The 17398-nt window shown below is 40.8% G+C and overlaps 2 long non-coding RNA genes across 2 annotated transcripts in view; one reads left to right on the top strand and one right to left on the bottom strand.

The window, feature by feature from the left end:
- Window positions 1-60: 60 nt before the first annotated feature.
- Window positions 61-4705, bottom strand: LOC135343898 (uncharacterized). The gene is made up of 7 exons (XR_010397258.1): window positions 4687-4705; window positions 4445-4612; window positions 4127-4346; window positions 3689-3789; window positions 3381-3633; window positions 3015-3327; window positions 61-1510 (listed from the first exon to the last, which is right to left on the bottom strand). It is a non-coding gene; the product is annotated as an uncharacterized LOC135343898 (long non-coding RNA).
- Window positions 4706-6145: 1440 nt separating this feature from the next.
- Window positions 6146-17398, top strand: part of LOC135343892 (uncharacterized) — an 84299-nt gene continuing 73046 nt past the window's right edge. Inside the window, exon 1 of the long non-coding RNA XR_010397245.1 lies at window positions 6146-6369. This is a non-coding gene — a long non-coding RNA (uncharacterized LOC135343892). The remainder of the gene's footprint in view (window positions 6370-17398) is intronic.

Raw genomic sequence — 17398 nt, 5'->3', positions numbered from 1 at the left:
GAACTTTGAACTCAACTCTAAATAATTACAATGACATCATTAACTAGTACTAGCTGTAGCTAGCCAACGGTCGACAGTCTATCAGCTCGTTTGTGTGATTTATACGGTAGCTATCACGGTCCATCACGGTAGGTTGACGGGTGTAGACGTGTAGCAAACGGGGACTTTGGCGGGTACAGTCTGAGTGTGCCCGTCTAATTGGTCCCAATCCGGGATTACACGGTGCCCGTTTATTGAAACACGGGATACCGTTTATTGACCCGTTTCATCTAATAATACGGGCGCACACTGTACCCGCATTTGTCAGTAGTAGTTTTTGCTGTGGTTGCTGTACGGAGAATACTGGATATGCATACTCTCTGCAAGTGCAAGCACTACCGGGGGACGAAGTCAGTGCACTTCGAGTTTTTCTGAGCATTGCAAGACTACTCTAGAGCTTTCTTGGCATACATGGCCGATGCATCATCGGCCATGGTCCGTTTGAAGAAGCACAAGCGCTCGAATGTCGTGTACAATATACAATTTGGCAAGAACATAAAAACATGTTGAAGAATCTCGTTTACCAATCTCGAAGGGGATGATTGATTGAGCACATTATCAACTTTTTCGCTGCGAATGATTTGAATGAAGTAAGCTTATTAGTGCACGTATAGCTTATTACCTCTTTAGGTGCCTACATGTCCTGGTGATTATCGCTCATGGCTACAGGGCCAGAAATGGGCCAGACTTCATCATGGACCGATGTGGAGTGTTGCTACTTCATATCACAAATTAAATGTTCATGAGAGGTCCACTATGAAAGTCTGCTGTTTTGTGTTAAACACTATGTCATATCAAACTCAAAAAACATTTGCAATGTGAACGTTGCTAGGATATCCAGGAAAAGAAAACCGCGAGAAAGCGAAAATTCGGCGAGTGCATAACTCCAATCCGTTACACTCCAATCCGTTACAACTTCATTCACATGTACTGTTTCTGTTTCAATTTTTTGTTCGTTTTGTGCTTTTCCTGGCTCAGTAATTTTTATCATATGATTTTTTACAATGTTTGTGATGTTTTCCCTTACAGTCGCAAGTGTTGGATGTGTTGGATGTGTGGGTGGATGATTGTGAATTCAGTGATTCGCGGTTCATCTTTACCCAACTTGTATTTTGATTCTAAAATCATTATCATTATCAACAGTAGGCCACTCAGCTGTACATGTTCATGGCGGATTGTGTTCATGGGCAGATTGGAGTTATGCACTCGCCGAATTTCTTGTTTCTTCTCCTTTCTCCTGGCAACGTTCACATTGCAACTTTAGTTTGATTCCCTTTCTTTTTCAGTACAGCAGTATTTTTTATACTCTTCATGTGCTTTGAATCCAAGCCGTTGTACGGACACTTTTAGAACGCAAGCTGCTCCATTCGCCATCGGTGGATATACAATTACAAATTACAAATACTGAATTATATAACTCCTTCATCCCGTGCTTGTTCATCTTTAGTTTCACCTCATCTCCAAGGGTGCACTGGAAGGGCATACTCAAGTGAATTCCTTCAATTATTGCTAAAACGAAGCTCCGCCTATGCTTTTTACCAGCAAAATGGATCTCAAACTGCTTAAATCTTTAGCTCTAATTCCTGAGTTCCTTGAAGCACTTACTCCTTGAAGCACTTACTTTTTAGTGTAGTAGCTAGTTAGTACACACAGTAATATTCGGAAGGCCCTTCAACTAAAGGATATAAAGGATAGCTTAATTTTTTACATGTAAAAGCTATTAACTTACTCTACGTAGTGCACACGGCTCCTTCCGAATATTACTAGCAGGAGTACATGAATAGGAGTAAGCAAGGAGTAAGCAACTACTATGTACACCATATAAATTCGTTATTATCTCACTACGTCACAAACACATGTAGTAGTGTAAACTGTGGTTACTTTGTGTACACATGACCATGGCTGCATGGTAGGCATGGTAGGCTCACTAGAAATTGTCAACAAGAGTGCAAGTGGCTAGGCTAGGCTGAAACTATATACAAGACTTAGAGAATATAGCATAGATCTAGATCTACTCAGCTAAACTCAGCTAATATCATCTAGAGAATGCTTAGAAAAAGACGGAATTGGTGAACTAATCTATGTTTGATGCAATGCGAAGCAGTTAGCATTGTGTGTGGTGCCGGGTTACCGTGTATACAGAGAACTAAACTAGAGATGTGACAAGCTGCTAAAGTTGCTACATCTCTGTAATGGAATATTGCAAGTTGTGTGTCTGAGCAAGTTGTGTGTCTGAGGAAACAACGTCAACCTTGATTGACACAGCAGTAACAAGGCTAAAAGTAGGAGTTTCTTCATAGTTTCTTCATTGTCTGATTCGATTACTTGTGAGCCTTTTGAGAGCCTACCCCAGATGCAATGTAATGTAACGTAGGAAAGTGTACCACTGAATTTGAAAATTTAAGTATGCATCTTTGCCTTTACACAATTGTTTGTATTGATTTCCTGCAAGCTGCCATCATCCTGTTCCTTAGAGATTATATTAAAAACCTGTTTTCTCTCAGGGTACATCTCTACTTCTTCAGTTAATTTTCTCACCAATGCTAGATTATTTTATTCGCTTTTTTGCTTTGCTGTGTTCATGTTTTCTTCATTTTGTGCAAGAACTAGCCACCTGGACCTATTCTACAAAGTGTGCTTGCCACAATGCATGTAATTAACCACACTGTTTTGATTGTGGTTGTAGGCTGTGGGCGTTTACATGTGTATGAAACGTGGCAAGACACAGTGAGATAACAACACGTTTGTATAGGCTGTGTAGTTACTTACTCCTATTCATGTACTCCTGGTACTAGCAGAACTAACTACTACACTAAAAAGTAAGTGCTTCAAGGAGCGTTTAGGACTCCGGAATTAGAGCTAAAGATTTAAGCAGTTTGAGATCCATTTTTATGCACAATTGCTGGTAAAAAGCGTGGGCGGAGCTTCGTTTTAGCTGAATCAGCAATAATTAAAGGACCCAGTCCTTAATTCACCTGAGTATGGTCGTTGTTCGGAACTGATCATGACAACTAGTATGTGGGTGGCAGCAGTACGTCGATATTTGGTACGTCGATATTTCACGACACCATCAGTTTCACGACACCATCAGCATACTTGATTGCGTTAGCTTTAAATGAACAGTAGGCAGGTTGTCCTCAACTGTATCATAGTTGGGATCCATGACTTTATCTGCTAAACACTGACAATCCACAGTTAGAGCCTGGTCGAGACGTTCCAATTCTTACTTTCTCGGGACTTTTTTTCTCAGCCTGTTTCTCGGCGTATTTCTTGGCTACATCTTTCAAACTGAACAAAGTAATAAATATGAAAAATATGTTAGAAAAAGGTTAGCAACTCACAAGAACACACAAAATCGATGTCTTCGATAATTTCGCTTTCACCACTATCTCAGCAAGGTTTACCATCCCGGTACCTCCCAAATCTGAAAGGAAATCAATCCTTTTTTTGTGGCTCTCGTACGCTTCCTGGAGCAAACGGTCTACATCACCACTCCACCACACAGACGTTCTAAGACCGCTAACTAAATCGGTCTTTATCCACCACCACTCATTATTTTGGATGCACACGAGCAGCTTCATCTAAAACTGAAAGCTATAGAACATAACGTGTACATGCTCCATTACATAAATATTTGCATTACAAATACCTGTATTTCTGGCCATGTTGCCTGCTACTGTAATCACGGCGTATGGTACGCTCAGAGAGAGAGGGAGGGAATACAGAGAGGGAGGGAATATTCACAAGTGCCTATATTAGTACAATGTACATAGGATTGATGTGTGTTTTCAATTTGTGTGTTTTCAATTATTGCACGAATTTTGACTCGTGTTTAGACTGCTCTATTTCTGCAGGGAAAGGACTGGACAGATAGCTTAGTTAGCCTTTTATCTGTCTAAATGTGTGAAATTATAGTCATTGAATATTCTCATGCATTACTATTGATATTTGAAAAATTGCACTATTTTCATATTTCCGTCTGAGTGACTAAGACTAAGTAAGTAACATTCCTTTATTGTTTAATTATGTAAAATGCAATTATAAAATGCTGATTGGCTAGTCAAAATTTGCACGGATACGTACTTACTTTATATGTCTTCATAAAGATCTTCATGTACACCATCGTTTACTAGGTCCTCATTTTCATCTATTGGTAAACATTTCTTGATATTTATGGTTAGGCATTCGTCTTGCGGGATGGAAGGATATAAACTTTCGACTAACCAAAATGGCGTTATCTGGGATTGGAAAATTTTGTAGAGTTCTGAGGAGGGTCTACTGGCTCATCTGATTCCTCTACAAACTCACTGCACATAAACATGTAGCAAAATTAAATTATGTGTAAAATAAATTATGTGTAAAATAAATTATGTAGATTGCACATAAAATATATTATACGCAGTACCTGAGGTCAACTTTCTCTGCTGCTCGTAATTCTCCCATATTTCTCCGGCAAAGTTGAACGATTTTTCCACCAGCACTCTTACGGGAGTCCTACGAGAGTCCTACGATCCGGTCTTCTCATGTCCTGAACCAGTCGTTCACTTGTACACTCTCTACGTACATTCTCGTTCTGAAGTAAACAAATGAAGTAAACAAATGAATGAATGTACAGTCACACATACATTATTAGCCAGCATAAAGTACCCAGTCCATAATAGCAAGGTTGTTGAATGTAGTGTATGTTAGTGTATGTGAGCAGCTGGTGATTGAAAGACTCCACCCAGAATGTGTCTCGACACTGTAAAAACAACATCATAGAAATTTATAATAATTAGAAAAAAACCTCACTCGACAATATGATTCGGCAATAAGGGTGTCTTTTAGTGCTGACGTGAATGACTTGATTGCAAGAGGATCCTCTAGTTTTATCTTCGTGGGCTTGTACCCTGGACGCTTACAGGGTGACGCTTCGTTACAATCTGAGTGCGAACATGATTATAAATGTTATTGGTGTACAGAGTACGGACAACTTGTTATCAATACACACTCAATGCTCCAACTTGTCCAACAGGACAGAAATAAGCTCTCTGCTGTCCAAGGGCAATGAGCCTCTAGCGCTTTGCCCTCGCTTTGCCCTATCTACAAAAGCCAGCTCCATTTGGTACCCAGAAGCTGTACCCTTTTCTCCCGCCCCTGTCCAATCAGACAAAAGGGAGTGGCTTGGTCAAGGTAGACCAAGGTAGGTCAAAAGTGTAGCTGTGACTCCAAAGCACAGGTGATAGCACAAGGCAGGAATCCAAGAATGATAGTTGTTAAAAAGGATCCATGCCATGCAAAAGTCCAAGTCTATAATTATAATGATCAGTGTAGAGTTAATGATCAGTGTAGAGAGGCTTGCAGCTCGGCATGACATGACTATCGGCATGACATGACTAATGTAGTTCAAGCTGGCGCTGTGCTAATAATGCCTCTCGCCATGTTTTTACTTTCGCTCAAAAGTATTAGAGTGTTATATTAGTATTATTAAAGTTAGTTTATCTATATAACTATATAAAGTCACTGAGAAGAAAAGACTTATTTACATGCATCTATTGTTGTTATTTATTGTATTATGTGGCATTATGTGGCTTACCAGACCAGGACAGAAAAAAATTGATTCTTCCAGGATCTGTAGTTCAGTGTACATGCATAATTATTGTTATCTATATTGTTATATGATAGTGTTTTGTGGCTTACCAGCCAGGAGCATCTGGATCTGGATCTTGGATAGCGCGCATGCGCATTACATCCATAGGAATAATTAAAGGGTGAGATCAATTTCACAAATGGCTACTGCACAGATATTTTCTGAGTATTGTAGCTAACAAAAAGCTAGGCAAGGCTAACTCATTATGTTGAATAGAACCTAAGATTCTGAAGAGGCCTTCAATGTGAGTCGGTTAGTTTGCTAATCCACGAATCAAGAGCTAGAAGCCTATAGAAGCTGTTAGCTTTCGTCGCATTGCAACCGTTGAGCCACACACACACACACACAGACACAGTCAGCTTTACCGTATCCCTACGCCTCGAGGCGTAATAAGTAAAGCAGCAACACACAAGCATTATTTTCCAAATCCACAGATTGAAAACATACCCTATAATGTACAGAGGATTTCAGGTGAAGTTCACTAATGTAGTTAAGGCCTGGGTCAGGCACTGATAAGATTAATTTTATTCATTGCCAACATTTTATGTAGATCATGTAGATCATGTAGTGTTAATGAGATTCATAATGTTTATTAATGTTATTCATTGCATGTGACGTCATAAGGTCAATGTATTTGCTTAGCTAGCTGCTAGAACTATTATAGATTATCTTTGGCAACAAATACGGCGGACTTAAACAAGGTAAGAGTAGCTGTTTAGGCCCTCAAAAGATAGAGTATGTTGTTATGATTATGTTTCCTTGATGGGAAGTAAAAATGTCCAAAACTTTCTTAGCTATGCTAGCTTCTTTAGCTCTGACAGCCACTCTAGAGGTAGGCTATTTTGTGTATCTCAAGAATACAATAACTCCTACTCTTCCCATCAAGGATACTAGTACCTAGCTATGAGATGTTCATCTAGCCTTGTTTTTGAAGCTTGATCTTGGCATCTTCAACGCTGTATTTGCACTTCTCTTTCTGAAAGTGCCATGACGTCGTCATCACCATTTATGGGACTAATTAGCATAATTGAATTAAGCTAATTAGTTTTTTGGAAAAAGAAAACATTGAGCTTCATTTTGGATCATTTTGGATCATTTTGATGCAGCATACACTGTATATTGCAAATAATACAGCAGTATGAACATAGTGTAAATTTTGGTGTTGAAATCTGGACCCGGGCCTTACGTGTGCAGAGTAGGGGTCATGTTTGATTGAACTTCAGCTAGCACAACACACACACTACTGTTTAAATATATATACCTTGCCTTGCATACATACACCACCGCCACCGCCACCACCACCATCAGGCATGCACATCCTTGGTTCCTTATCACGAATACTTGGGAGATGTACAAACTGCCTTAGTTTAGCATACTCCTCGGCGTTCAATAACGGATACCTCTTGTTTGTCTGGTACATACAACAAGCCATTTTGAGACTCTAAAAACTGGTATAACATTTTGAACTTCCACTGGAGATAATTTTCTGGTGAATAGAAGATCCTTCGTTCTCTGTTTGGTTCTTGGAGGACAGAAGAACAGAAGAAAACTGTTTCATTAAGATGCACTCGCGTTTTGCTGGGCGCACATAGGGACCATGTTTTTTGTTTCTTTTTGCAGAATGCGCTGGAAACCCACTTTTGAGCTAGTGCCTTTGTCAGAGTTTGATTGGATTCGATCGTGATACATCCAGCTGCTGCAGACAAATGCATTGAGTAATGCAAATATGTCATGCACCAGCATTATACCAGTTTTTTTTTATATACACACAAGGAATGTGAAAAGTTCAAGAAGAGAAGAGAAGAGAACACAATTCTTATTACAGTGTTCATTTATCTATGCATGTTAAATCTATGCATGTTAAATATCTATGCATGTTAAATACTAGAGTGTGTTAAATACTAGAGTGTATACTTCAAAGTGCAAAAGCTATGGTAGATCTAGCCTACCTGAGTTGAGAAGTTGGAGAAAAGGACTAGGGACTGTTTGTGTACGATGTCACAGCCGGTTAACCAGCCACGCCCATCTCATAAGTTGCCAGTGCGTTGCTGTGGCAGTCATTTAAAGATGGTAGAATTGCGTAGGTAAGAAAAGTGGAGCCTGAGAGGTCATCTGCCTCATGGAAGCGGACGCAATTTCTGAGAAAAAGAAAAACGCCGGTTGTAGTCGACTAGAGGCTGTATCTAGAACAAGGAGTAGTATGGAACTCCATCTGGATTTGCTCACGCACCTCCTGGAAATATAGCAATTGATTGATCGTACTTGCACTGTAAAGTGGGCATCATTTATAACTTACTCTCAACATCCCTCTTGTCATGTGCACTGGTTTTGGTCACTTTATATGCCATATATAGAGGGTACCCCCAAGCATCCAATACTTTCTGTATAGTTTTTCACCATATTCCCCAAATTAGGTGCAGCGCTTCCAATCAGCCAGCTGGGTGGTCTGGCTCTGACACACGGTGACAGGTGGCAGTACTGGCAGGGACCCTCTCCATTCACCTCTCCATTCAAGACTGGAGGATCATCGTGATCATACCCTCCGGGACCTAAGGAAAGTACCACTCATTTTATTCATATGTACAGGTTAGTCCAGGTTAGTCTTTCTTAGGCCCGCCGGCTTCACCCCCAACCGTCCTTACTCGAACTCGAGAAACACCTGTGCAAAAGATGAGTGATCGTCATCCATATCACACGATAATTATTGAAATTAATTCCTCTAGAATTACCTCTCTTCGCTGGAGGGGGAGCAGCTTCACCACTGGATGTATTACACCCGCCGATGGTAATTTAATTGTATTTGAAATTATCATTCTAATATTTACTTTCCTGTGTTACCTATTTCGTCAAGAGTGACATCGGGGAACAGCGCAAGCAACTTCTGGAACTCCTCCAGAAAGTGCACTGGAGGATGCTGGCTGTACCGTACCTGAAGCTGAATAGATGTAGATCTACATCAATGTCTTCTGTGGTACCTTGAGTCTTGCTTGTTCTGTGTTTTTTGTTTGCTTGTGTTAAAAAAAACCACGTGCATGTATGTATCCCCACCCTGGTATAAAATACGCATGCTTGTTTTAGAGCTGTCTAAATCGTTTGAAAGGTTTGAAAGGTGGGAAAAGAAACGAGAGCTGGGGTCAAAGGTCTGCCCAGGGCACGGGCCTTTTGTACCGCAACAGGCGGAAGTGAATCTAAACATTAACCGCGCCTTATAAAGCCAACATTATAAAGCCAACATGCTCGTTTAAGACTACCCTCTGCCTTGTATTGTACAGGTTATTAAAAGCTTTAGGCAACCAATAACACACTGACTTTCGGCTGCCAGTTCTAAAACTGTAACACAGCTGGTGACGTTATTACTTCTCTTTTCTAGCACTAGGCCCGCGATCGGCTACGCAATTTTTGGATCAATCAATGAATAATCTCTACCCAAATTCTGGTAGAGACAGAAGCTGTAGACACTTAGACACTAAATCACAAGGTATAATTAACATGTTTTGTTTTATATGTTGTACGTTTAGTAACCACACCTGTCATGCGCAGGAAAGTGGAAAGTGGGTGTGGCTTCCTGTGTGGCTTCCTGTGCTTGGGCGTTCACCCTACTGCCACTGGCATAAAAAGAACATGAACACACTCACCATCTTGCAATAGACTATAATTATATTGATGTTGTGTTTGCCTTCTGCATCGGGTGCAAGTCTTCTGCCAGCATCTGACAGCAGTGAATGACGGCTCCACACAGTAAAAACAGATATGTTATAATAATCTCAAATAAAATGCATCATTTGAAATTTAATGTAGAAATGAAGAAATGACGAAATGACATAAATTTCTGTTGACAAATTTCTGTACACTAAAATACGACCCATATAACATATGTGTTTTTGCTGTGCATGGAGAGATAATTCCAAGGTGCAAATTGATAGTGTCGAGGTCCACAAAAATTTGACCCATAAAAACCTAGGTGTAGTTTACAGGAAGGCTGGAGCAAGCAAAATCACAGCTGCATGCATGTTCAATTTAAAAAAATATTTACCCTTCGAAAAATTATCCGCTATATGGTATTGTATAGTAAGTCAGTTGGGTAATATTTATCATTATGTACAAAAAACATCACCCCCACTCCTGGATCTACTGCTGGCCGCTCTCACCCCCCTTCCGGTCCTTCTGGTCTCACACCCCATCTGCTGCTGGCCCCTCCCTCCCTCCCACACTCCTCTGGGGGTTACCTGACCTCTCGTTTGTCTGCCCGTCTCACATCTACACCACTCCCCCCACAGCACAGAGACTCCGATGATAGTGATTCTGACTCAGACACTCCACCCAGCAGTGAAGCCGAAGCCGATTCTGATGTAGGCGTAAGTCCACCTAAAGTTGCTGCCAGAGGAAGGGGCAGGGGCAGAGGACGTGAGAGGACGTGGTAGTAAGGCCCAGCAGAGGACGGATGTGGACGTGGGAGAGGATATATGGTGGGAGAGGATTGGTGGGAGAGGATATATGTCAACAGAGGATATAATTATGTCAACCCCCTACCGCACCTGGAAGTGGAAAAAATCCCTTCTTTGGACCTCTGACCGAGGAACAGACTATTCTGAATGGGCCATGGCAGTCTGAGTGTTTTGCTTGGCGTTATATAGGTCCAGAACCAGGGCCAAGTCAACCTGTAGATATCAGCATGTCTGCGTTATGAGCACGGTATTTTACTGATGAAGTGTGGCGCCTGATAGTTGCTGAAACTCAACGATATGCTGAACGATGCAGGCAAAATCTTAGCCAGCATAGTGGTATGAAAGCCTTCATTGGTATGATTATTCTAATGGGGAAGCTTCCTCAGCTACCCCTGTACTGGTCCACTAAGCACCCTTTCATCAGCGTTGGTTTGTCTGAAGTAATGCAAATTTGGAGGTACTTTCATCTATGTAATCTTGACCATCAGGTACCAAGAGGTCAGCCAGGGCATGACAAACTGTTCAAAGTGCGTGAACTTCTTGATCTTGATCTAGTGTATGCGCAGTTTGACTCACAATACAACACGCATGGCGAGCTTGCAATAGATAAAAGCTATGATAAAATTCAAAGGAAGACTAGGCTAATTAGTGGGGCATCAAAGTGTTTGTCCTCTCTGACTCTATCAGTGCGTATGTGAAGTGCGTATGTGAAGTGTTTTCAGATTTACACTGGTGCTGCTTTAGCTGTTGATGAGCATGTGTCAGCTGACGACCAAGGCGCCACAGCTAAAGTAGTGTACAGTCTAGTCCATGGAATGGAGCAAAACCATTACAGGCTCTTTGCAGGCTCTTTGTTGATAATTATTACACCTCGCCGAAATTGTTTGCACACGGAAACATTTCCCTCGTGATTTAGTGGTCCCTAAGAGTAAGAACAAAGGTCAGGCTTGTTGGGTTAATAGCCGACCCATCTATTTTATGAGCACCATTCATGTTGCTGAGGCCTCTTCTGTACCTAAAGTGAAGCGAACAGCCCGTGATGGTACTCGCGAATGGGTCGTGTGCCCTCCTCTCATGCCAGATTATCAGAGGTGTATGGGTGGTGTAGACAGGGGCTCATAGCTTGGTAGGCGCTATATTTTAGACCTCAACGCTTATCAACTCTGGAAACATGCACGCAAGAATTGGACACGTGAAAAGCTGAAGAGGAAAGGTAGCTTTATAACGTTCAAGCTGGAGCTAGCAGAGAAGCTGATTGGTAGTTACCGTAAACGAGGACGAGGACTTCAGCTAGAGACTCTCAACCATTGTCCAGACTTCAATGAAAACTCACTCGAGTGCGTCGTGTGCAATGCTGTCAGGTGTATGAGGAAACTCAGTAGGTCACAGTACAGGCACGAGTCACGAATCTCCTGTTTGGTGTGTAATGTATGCCTGTGTAATGTATGCCTGTGTATTCACAAAAGGAGTTGTTCTAAGTTTCTGAGTGCACAGTAGGGGTAATGTATTTGCCGATAGCACGTTAAAAAAAGCGAGCTCAGTGATGTACCTCCTGGGTGGCTTGGAAAGCATCACACAATAATATACACGAATATTGAGACAGTCTCAATGTGAACTATTTATAGCAATACTTTGTGTGTGTGTGTGATCATGTAGTACATATGTGTAAACAATCGCTAATTACGGGGGGTGTGCTTGGTTGCTAGGCAATGACGATGACATCACAGGAATCTAGAGGTCCACGGGAACCTGTGGAAGTTGGTTTCAGAATTTTACCAGGCATGAGATATAAAAGATGATTAATTTTTTAGAATAATGTATTTTTTTATGAGAATATTTATGAGAATAACTCAAGCCTAGATCCGATGTCAGCCTCCAGAGCAATATGCAATCCACAGACTAAAAAGAAATGCACGATGGAAGATTCCCCACTCCTCCCATTCTGAATGATGATAAAACCATGTGTTATGGTGAGGGAAACAGTATGCCATATGCCAACAAACTTTATAGATCTAGCTAAAGTCTAGCTCTCTAGGTAGCTATCTCAAATAAAAATCATGCTAACCTTTACCCAATTATACGCAGGCAAAAGTAGGGGGTGGGCGGTTATTGGATTAGGGCGGTTATTGGATTATTGGATTACTAGTATCACGTGCGAGTCATGCTTGAGGCTATCAGTCAAGCTGCTATATTATCAAGTACTATATTATCATAAGTAAATTACATGTGCATTTTTGTGTGTCTCTCTCTCCTATCCAGTTAATCGTGTACATTTGTTATAGATAGCTTCCTACAGATCAACTTGAGTCGGACATTAAGTCGTTTGTGACAAAACGTAGTGAAGAAGCTGTGTCGATTACAAAAATCGGTAAGCTATTAACCGGTGGCAGTGCCAACTACTCCGAAGTGCCAACTACTCCGACGACTCCTCAGTCATTCTTTGTCACCATTTTCATAAAAGGGTTTTTACCACGATGGTACAGAAGGATTTGTCAGGCTTGGAATTAACGACATACATCTGGGACATCGTCTCGGACAATCTCGTTCCGATAGGATGTGAGCTGTCTGTGTTTGTCTGTGTTGGTCTTCGCAATTAATGCTGGTCTTCGCATTAATGCAGGACATAATTGATCTGAGACTTTCTTGTCATTCTGTCTTTCTTGTAATTCTGTCCCAGTTTTTCTAATGTGAATTCAATTATCCTTGTAGAGTACTGATTACTCGTTACTGAAGGTATAAATTATTATGGCTACGTCATGCATCTTCAGCTCATTGAATTGTTGGAGGTATAATTAAAGCTTTTACGTTTGGGGTCACTTACAATCACAACCGATTAACTGAATACATGTATAATATACAATAAAATATACAGCAAGTTCGATGCTTTGCATCGTGGCCCAAGCACAACTAATATTTAGTAAGAAAGAAGATCTAAGGATAGTGGAACTATCTCCACTATCCTGGCAGCACGCACACAAGCAAGTAACTGTCTGACATGAGGAAGCACACACACGGACAGACGAGCAAGTAACTGACATGTGGCCACTATAATAATACACAGGGAAAAGCACACACACGGACAGTTCCCACAGACGAAGTCAACTAGCAAACATGTGGGTACATAAGCCACTATAATAATATACAGGCAGTTCCCACAGACGAAGTCAACTAGCAAGTAACTGCCACTATAATAATATACACGGAAAAGTAGACAGTTCCCACAGACTGATATGTGGGTCCACTAAGCACACACACGGACAGTGCACACACATGGACAGTTCCCACCTTTCAGCAAGTAACTGCCACTATAAGGAAAAGCACACACACACGGACAGACGAAGTCAACTAGCCTTTCAGCAAGTAACGGGTACATGTCAGTTACTTGAGCCATACATCCATACACAGGGAAAGGAAAAAGCACACAAAAAGCTAGAGACAAGTATACAGATCTATCTAGCCAATAATGTCTGTTGTGCCCCTTCTTTGAATCGAGGAGTGGCGATTTAAGACATTTAAGACAAGTCTGACTACTCTCAATTCAACTGCTGCCGTATTGTATTGTACAATACATTGTACAGGTTATTAAAAGCTTTAGGCAACCAATAACACACGTAAAACTAAAACACAGCTAATCTCTGCTGGTGTCTTAGATGACTATATCCTAGCTGAATGCCTGTTATTACTCCACATTCTCAAACTGTAGCTAAGAAGCCCGCGGCAATCAGGTGGAAAAGTGAATAAATTCTGGTAGAGCTATAGCCCAGAGTGCCCTTTTCTCCCGCCCCCGTCCAATCAGAGAAAAGGGAGTGGCTTGCGAGTCTACTGACATGTAGCTTAGGTACATACCTCTCTAATTACAAATGGGGCGCATATCACAAGGTGAAGTATAGCTTTAGAGCTTTAGGAATGAAAACTGAAAAACTGAGTCGGCCCAAGATGAGCACATCACGTGAGGTAGTTTATTCTATTTGAAGCATCTATTTGAAGCACCACTGACACAATTAACTGACACAATGTGTTAATTTTGTGGTGCTAAGTTAAGGTCAAGAGAGAAAGAAAAAAGTCAGAGAAAGAAAAAAGTCTTCCAATGTATCTACAGGTAGTACTGGTGAGCTCTGCCAGTAATAATTGTTGTTCTCAATAATTGTTGTTCTCGGCCTGGCTTTCTCTAAAAGGAAAAACGCCAGCTATACTAGCTAGATGATAGTGTCAGTATCATGACTGTGTTATCAGTCATTCCTTAGCAAGTAATTCTACATTTGGGAGTGCCACTTCTGCTTGGGCTCTGTTAGAAAATTCTGATCATGAGACTTGGAAGAAAATAGTGCACGTGTTGACGTTTCTTCTGTGTTTCTTCTGTGGAAACTGATGCTGTTGAACAGAGAAAGCGTATTAAGAAATATGAAGTATTGTTGTATCTTTGCAACAATACCAACTGAGACTAAATGTACAGTCAGTAAAAGAACTTGAGACAAACTTGAAGGCAGTAAAGAATGAGGAATGAGGCAAGTTGTCAGTGTAATTACATTTTGGAAAGATAAGATATATAGTAGAAGTGGTATAATTCTCAATGCAGACTAGTAATTCACAAGCAGTCGTATAGTTTGGCAATATTTATTTTCATTTATTTGTGCACTGTCAATGCTATGCTATACGTACACGTACATGACATGATCTAATAATGACATGATCTAATAATTTTCACTATTATCTATTATCATAATAATAATTATTATTAATTTGTATTGATTAAATAATAATCAATTAATAATCAATTAATTCAGAATTGTACATTCTCATAAGATTTGAAACTCAGGTGATAACCAGATCCGTTCCAACGATTTTCATTTTGGGTTCCAAACTTGGGTACACATTAATTTTTTTTAAACAACCTTCTCGTGTCACTCAGGACCAGATCCATTTTCAATTTGGGTTCCGAAATTGGGAACCGACGACAACTAGTTCGTTCACATTTTTTGGTGGCCAGAAGCACAGTTTCGTTCTGTTTCAACAATTTTTGTTATAGTCATTGTACAGGGGCAAGGCGGCAAGGCAGGCTTTGACTATGAGCAGGCTTTGACTATGACTACCCTCGGCTGGTGACATGAGTGATGTGACATGAGTGATGTAATGTAGTGATGTATGACTGAGCTGTCAACTCACATGCTGAACGATACGATAGGAAAAGTACGATTACTCATCTATGACTGGCATGGCTGTCTAAATGTTGGGTACGGTGCCGCAACGGGAGCCTGTCAATAAGCTCCCGTCAATAACGTCACGGTGACCGTGTGGCTGGCCGTGGAACACCGTACGATCGACTGTCGAAACTCCGTGTAAGCAACCGTCGAAGCTCCCAGCCGTTTTATAACATTACCAAGTCACCTGCAATTATACAATGAGACAATGAGCACAGTAAATGTATGTCCTTACCGTTCATCGCCTGCCTGTTCATCGCCATGTTGAATTGTTGGCACTGTATATCTGCAATTAGTCGCTATGTTGTTTCTGTATGCAACCAATGCTGTGATCTGAAAACCCAATCGAAGAATGTGTTAAAGATCTGTTTACTACAGGTTTTGTGGAGCAGCCGTTGTCAAGCATGCTGCATAGTGATTGTGCGAAATTGTGCGAAATTGTTAAGCATCGTTCTCCTCACCATACGATCTCAAAGCCATTATCAATTAGTCAATTAGTCAATTAGTCACATTTTCGTGCGAAGCGTACCTCGAGGCAAGATATTAAATATACCACGTGAAAAAGCAGCTTAATGCGCATGTGCTACAGTGTGTGCATAGCTCAGTAGTGCGGCCTGAAAAAGACGGCTTCAGCGGGGAAAGGGTTGAATTTCTTTCATCTATTGACATCGCAAGTGATCTGTCAACCAGAAACTATTTGAAAAACTTCTTCATTGACCACTGCAAATCTTTTTTAGCGTCAAATAGCCCCAAGCTACAGCATGTCGGCATGTCGGAGGGTACGTACCTCATTCTTTGCTAAAAAAGTTTGAGAAACAAACTGAAACCAAGTTTGTTATGTGCTTAGAAAATATGGCCGTTCAAAGTGAACATGATGATTTAATGGAATACACCAAAGACCGAGTAAACAGAGGAGGGCTGTTCCCACTCAATAACAAGACATTTCTCTTCTTTGAAAGCATTGTGAACAGCAGGTGAACAGCAGGTTAAAAATCTTCTTGCATGCACCTCACTTAAGCAGGAAATGTGCTTCAACCAGAGAGCAATTTCGAGAAGAAAACAAAAAAGTCAGAAAAAAACTATAATTGTACGGAATTCACTGATAAACGTTTATTATTGTTATAATCACTTCTTTTTATTATCATGACGTTTACGCTTAGGGTACAAGTGCAGTGGTCTTTTCTCTTTCTCCAGTTTCCGTGTACATGATCCAGCTCTGATAGCAACAGCTGACTTTAAACATTCACCTAGGCTTGGATTGTCACATCGCCCTCCCCAAAATAGTTCTCCAGAGGATCTTGTGAAAACCTTTCACTTAATAAAATGAAAGCACCGCGGGTGCTGATGCCTCGGTGGAGGTGCCAAAGCTACATAACATAAAACATGATGAATTTTGCTGCATGCAATCAACCGAATAGTGGGTAATGATCGACCATGATTATTGTTAAAAACGATCGATGCCAAAAGTTCAAGTCTAAAATTAATGGGTGCAAGTCAGCAGAGCCTTGCAGCTCTCTGCTCACTCTTGCAGCTACCAATAGCTAAGTAGAGTAGTAACACTCGGTGAACAAGTTTTGCTACGGACTCTTCTGAAAAGGCTGCAATAGCATTCCAAATAAGCAAAACTAGGCATAACTCGAGAACGAAGCATTATTTTGCAAATCCACGAATTGAAACTCTTACTTGCACTTGATTCATCCTTGAGCAGCTGTAGCGGTCTACACAGACACACACACAGACACACAAACACACTACCGTATACCTCGCTTGCGCATGCGCACTGAGGCATAACAACTGTGTTTCTTCTGATTCAGAATCGGTTTTGGAGAGCAAATATTTGACCACTGAGAAAACAAAAACCGTATAATAATTCCACTAAGCCATGCATGTGTATAGACTATAATTATATAGTCATGTGTATAATTATAATTATTAGCATGTGTATACTGTAATCGCTATATAATTATACCTGTCATTCTGAGTCCTTCTATTGTCTCATCACTTAGCTCTTTTGTGTTCTTGTGGTGTTTGACATGATGATGTTGACGAGGTATACTTCCAATCTTCAATATAACTCAAAAACTCCT

This window comes from Halichondria panicea, chromosome 11, assembly GCF_963675165.1.
Source record: "Halichondria panicea chromosome 11, odHalPani1.1, whole genome shotgun sequence".
NCBI lineage: Eukaryota > Metazoa > Porifera > Demospongiae > Suberitida > Halichondriidae > Halichondria > Halichondria panicea.
The sequence above is the reverse complement of the archived record's forward strand: the minus strand, read 5'-3'. Positions and strand labels throughout refer to the sequence as shown.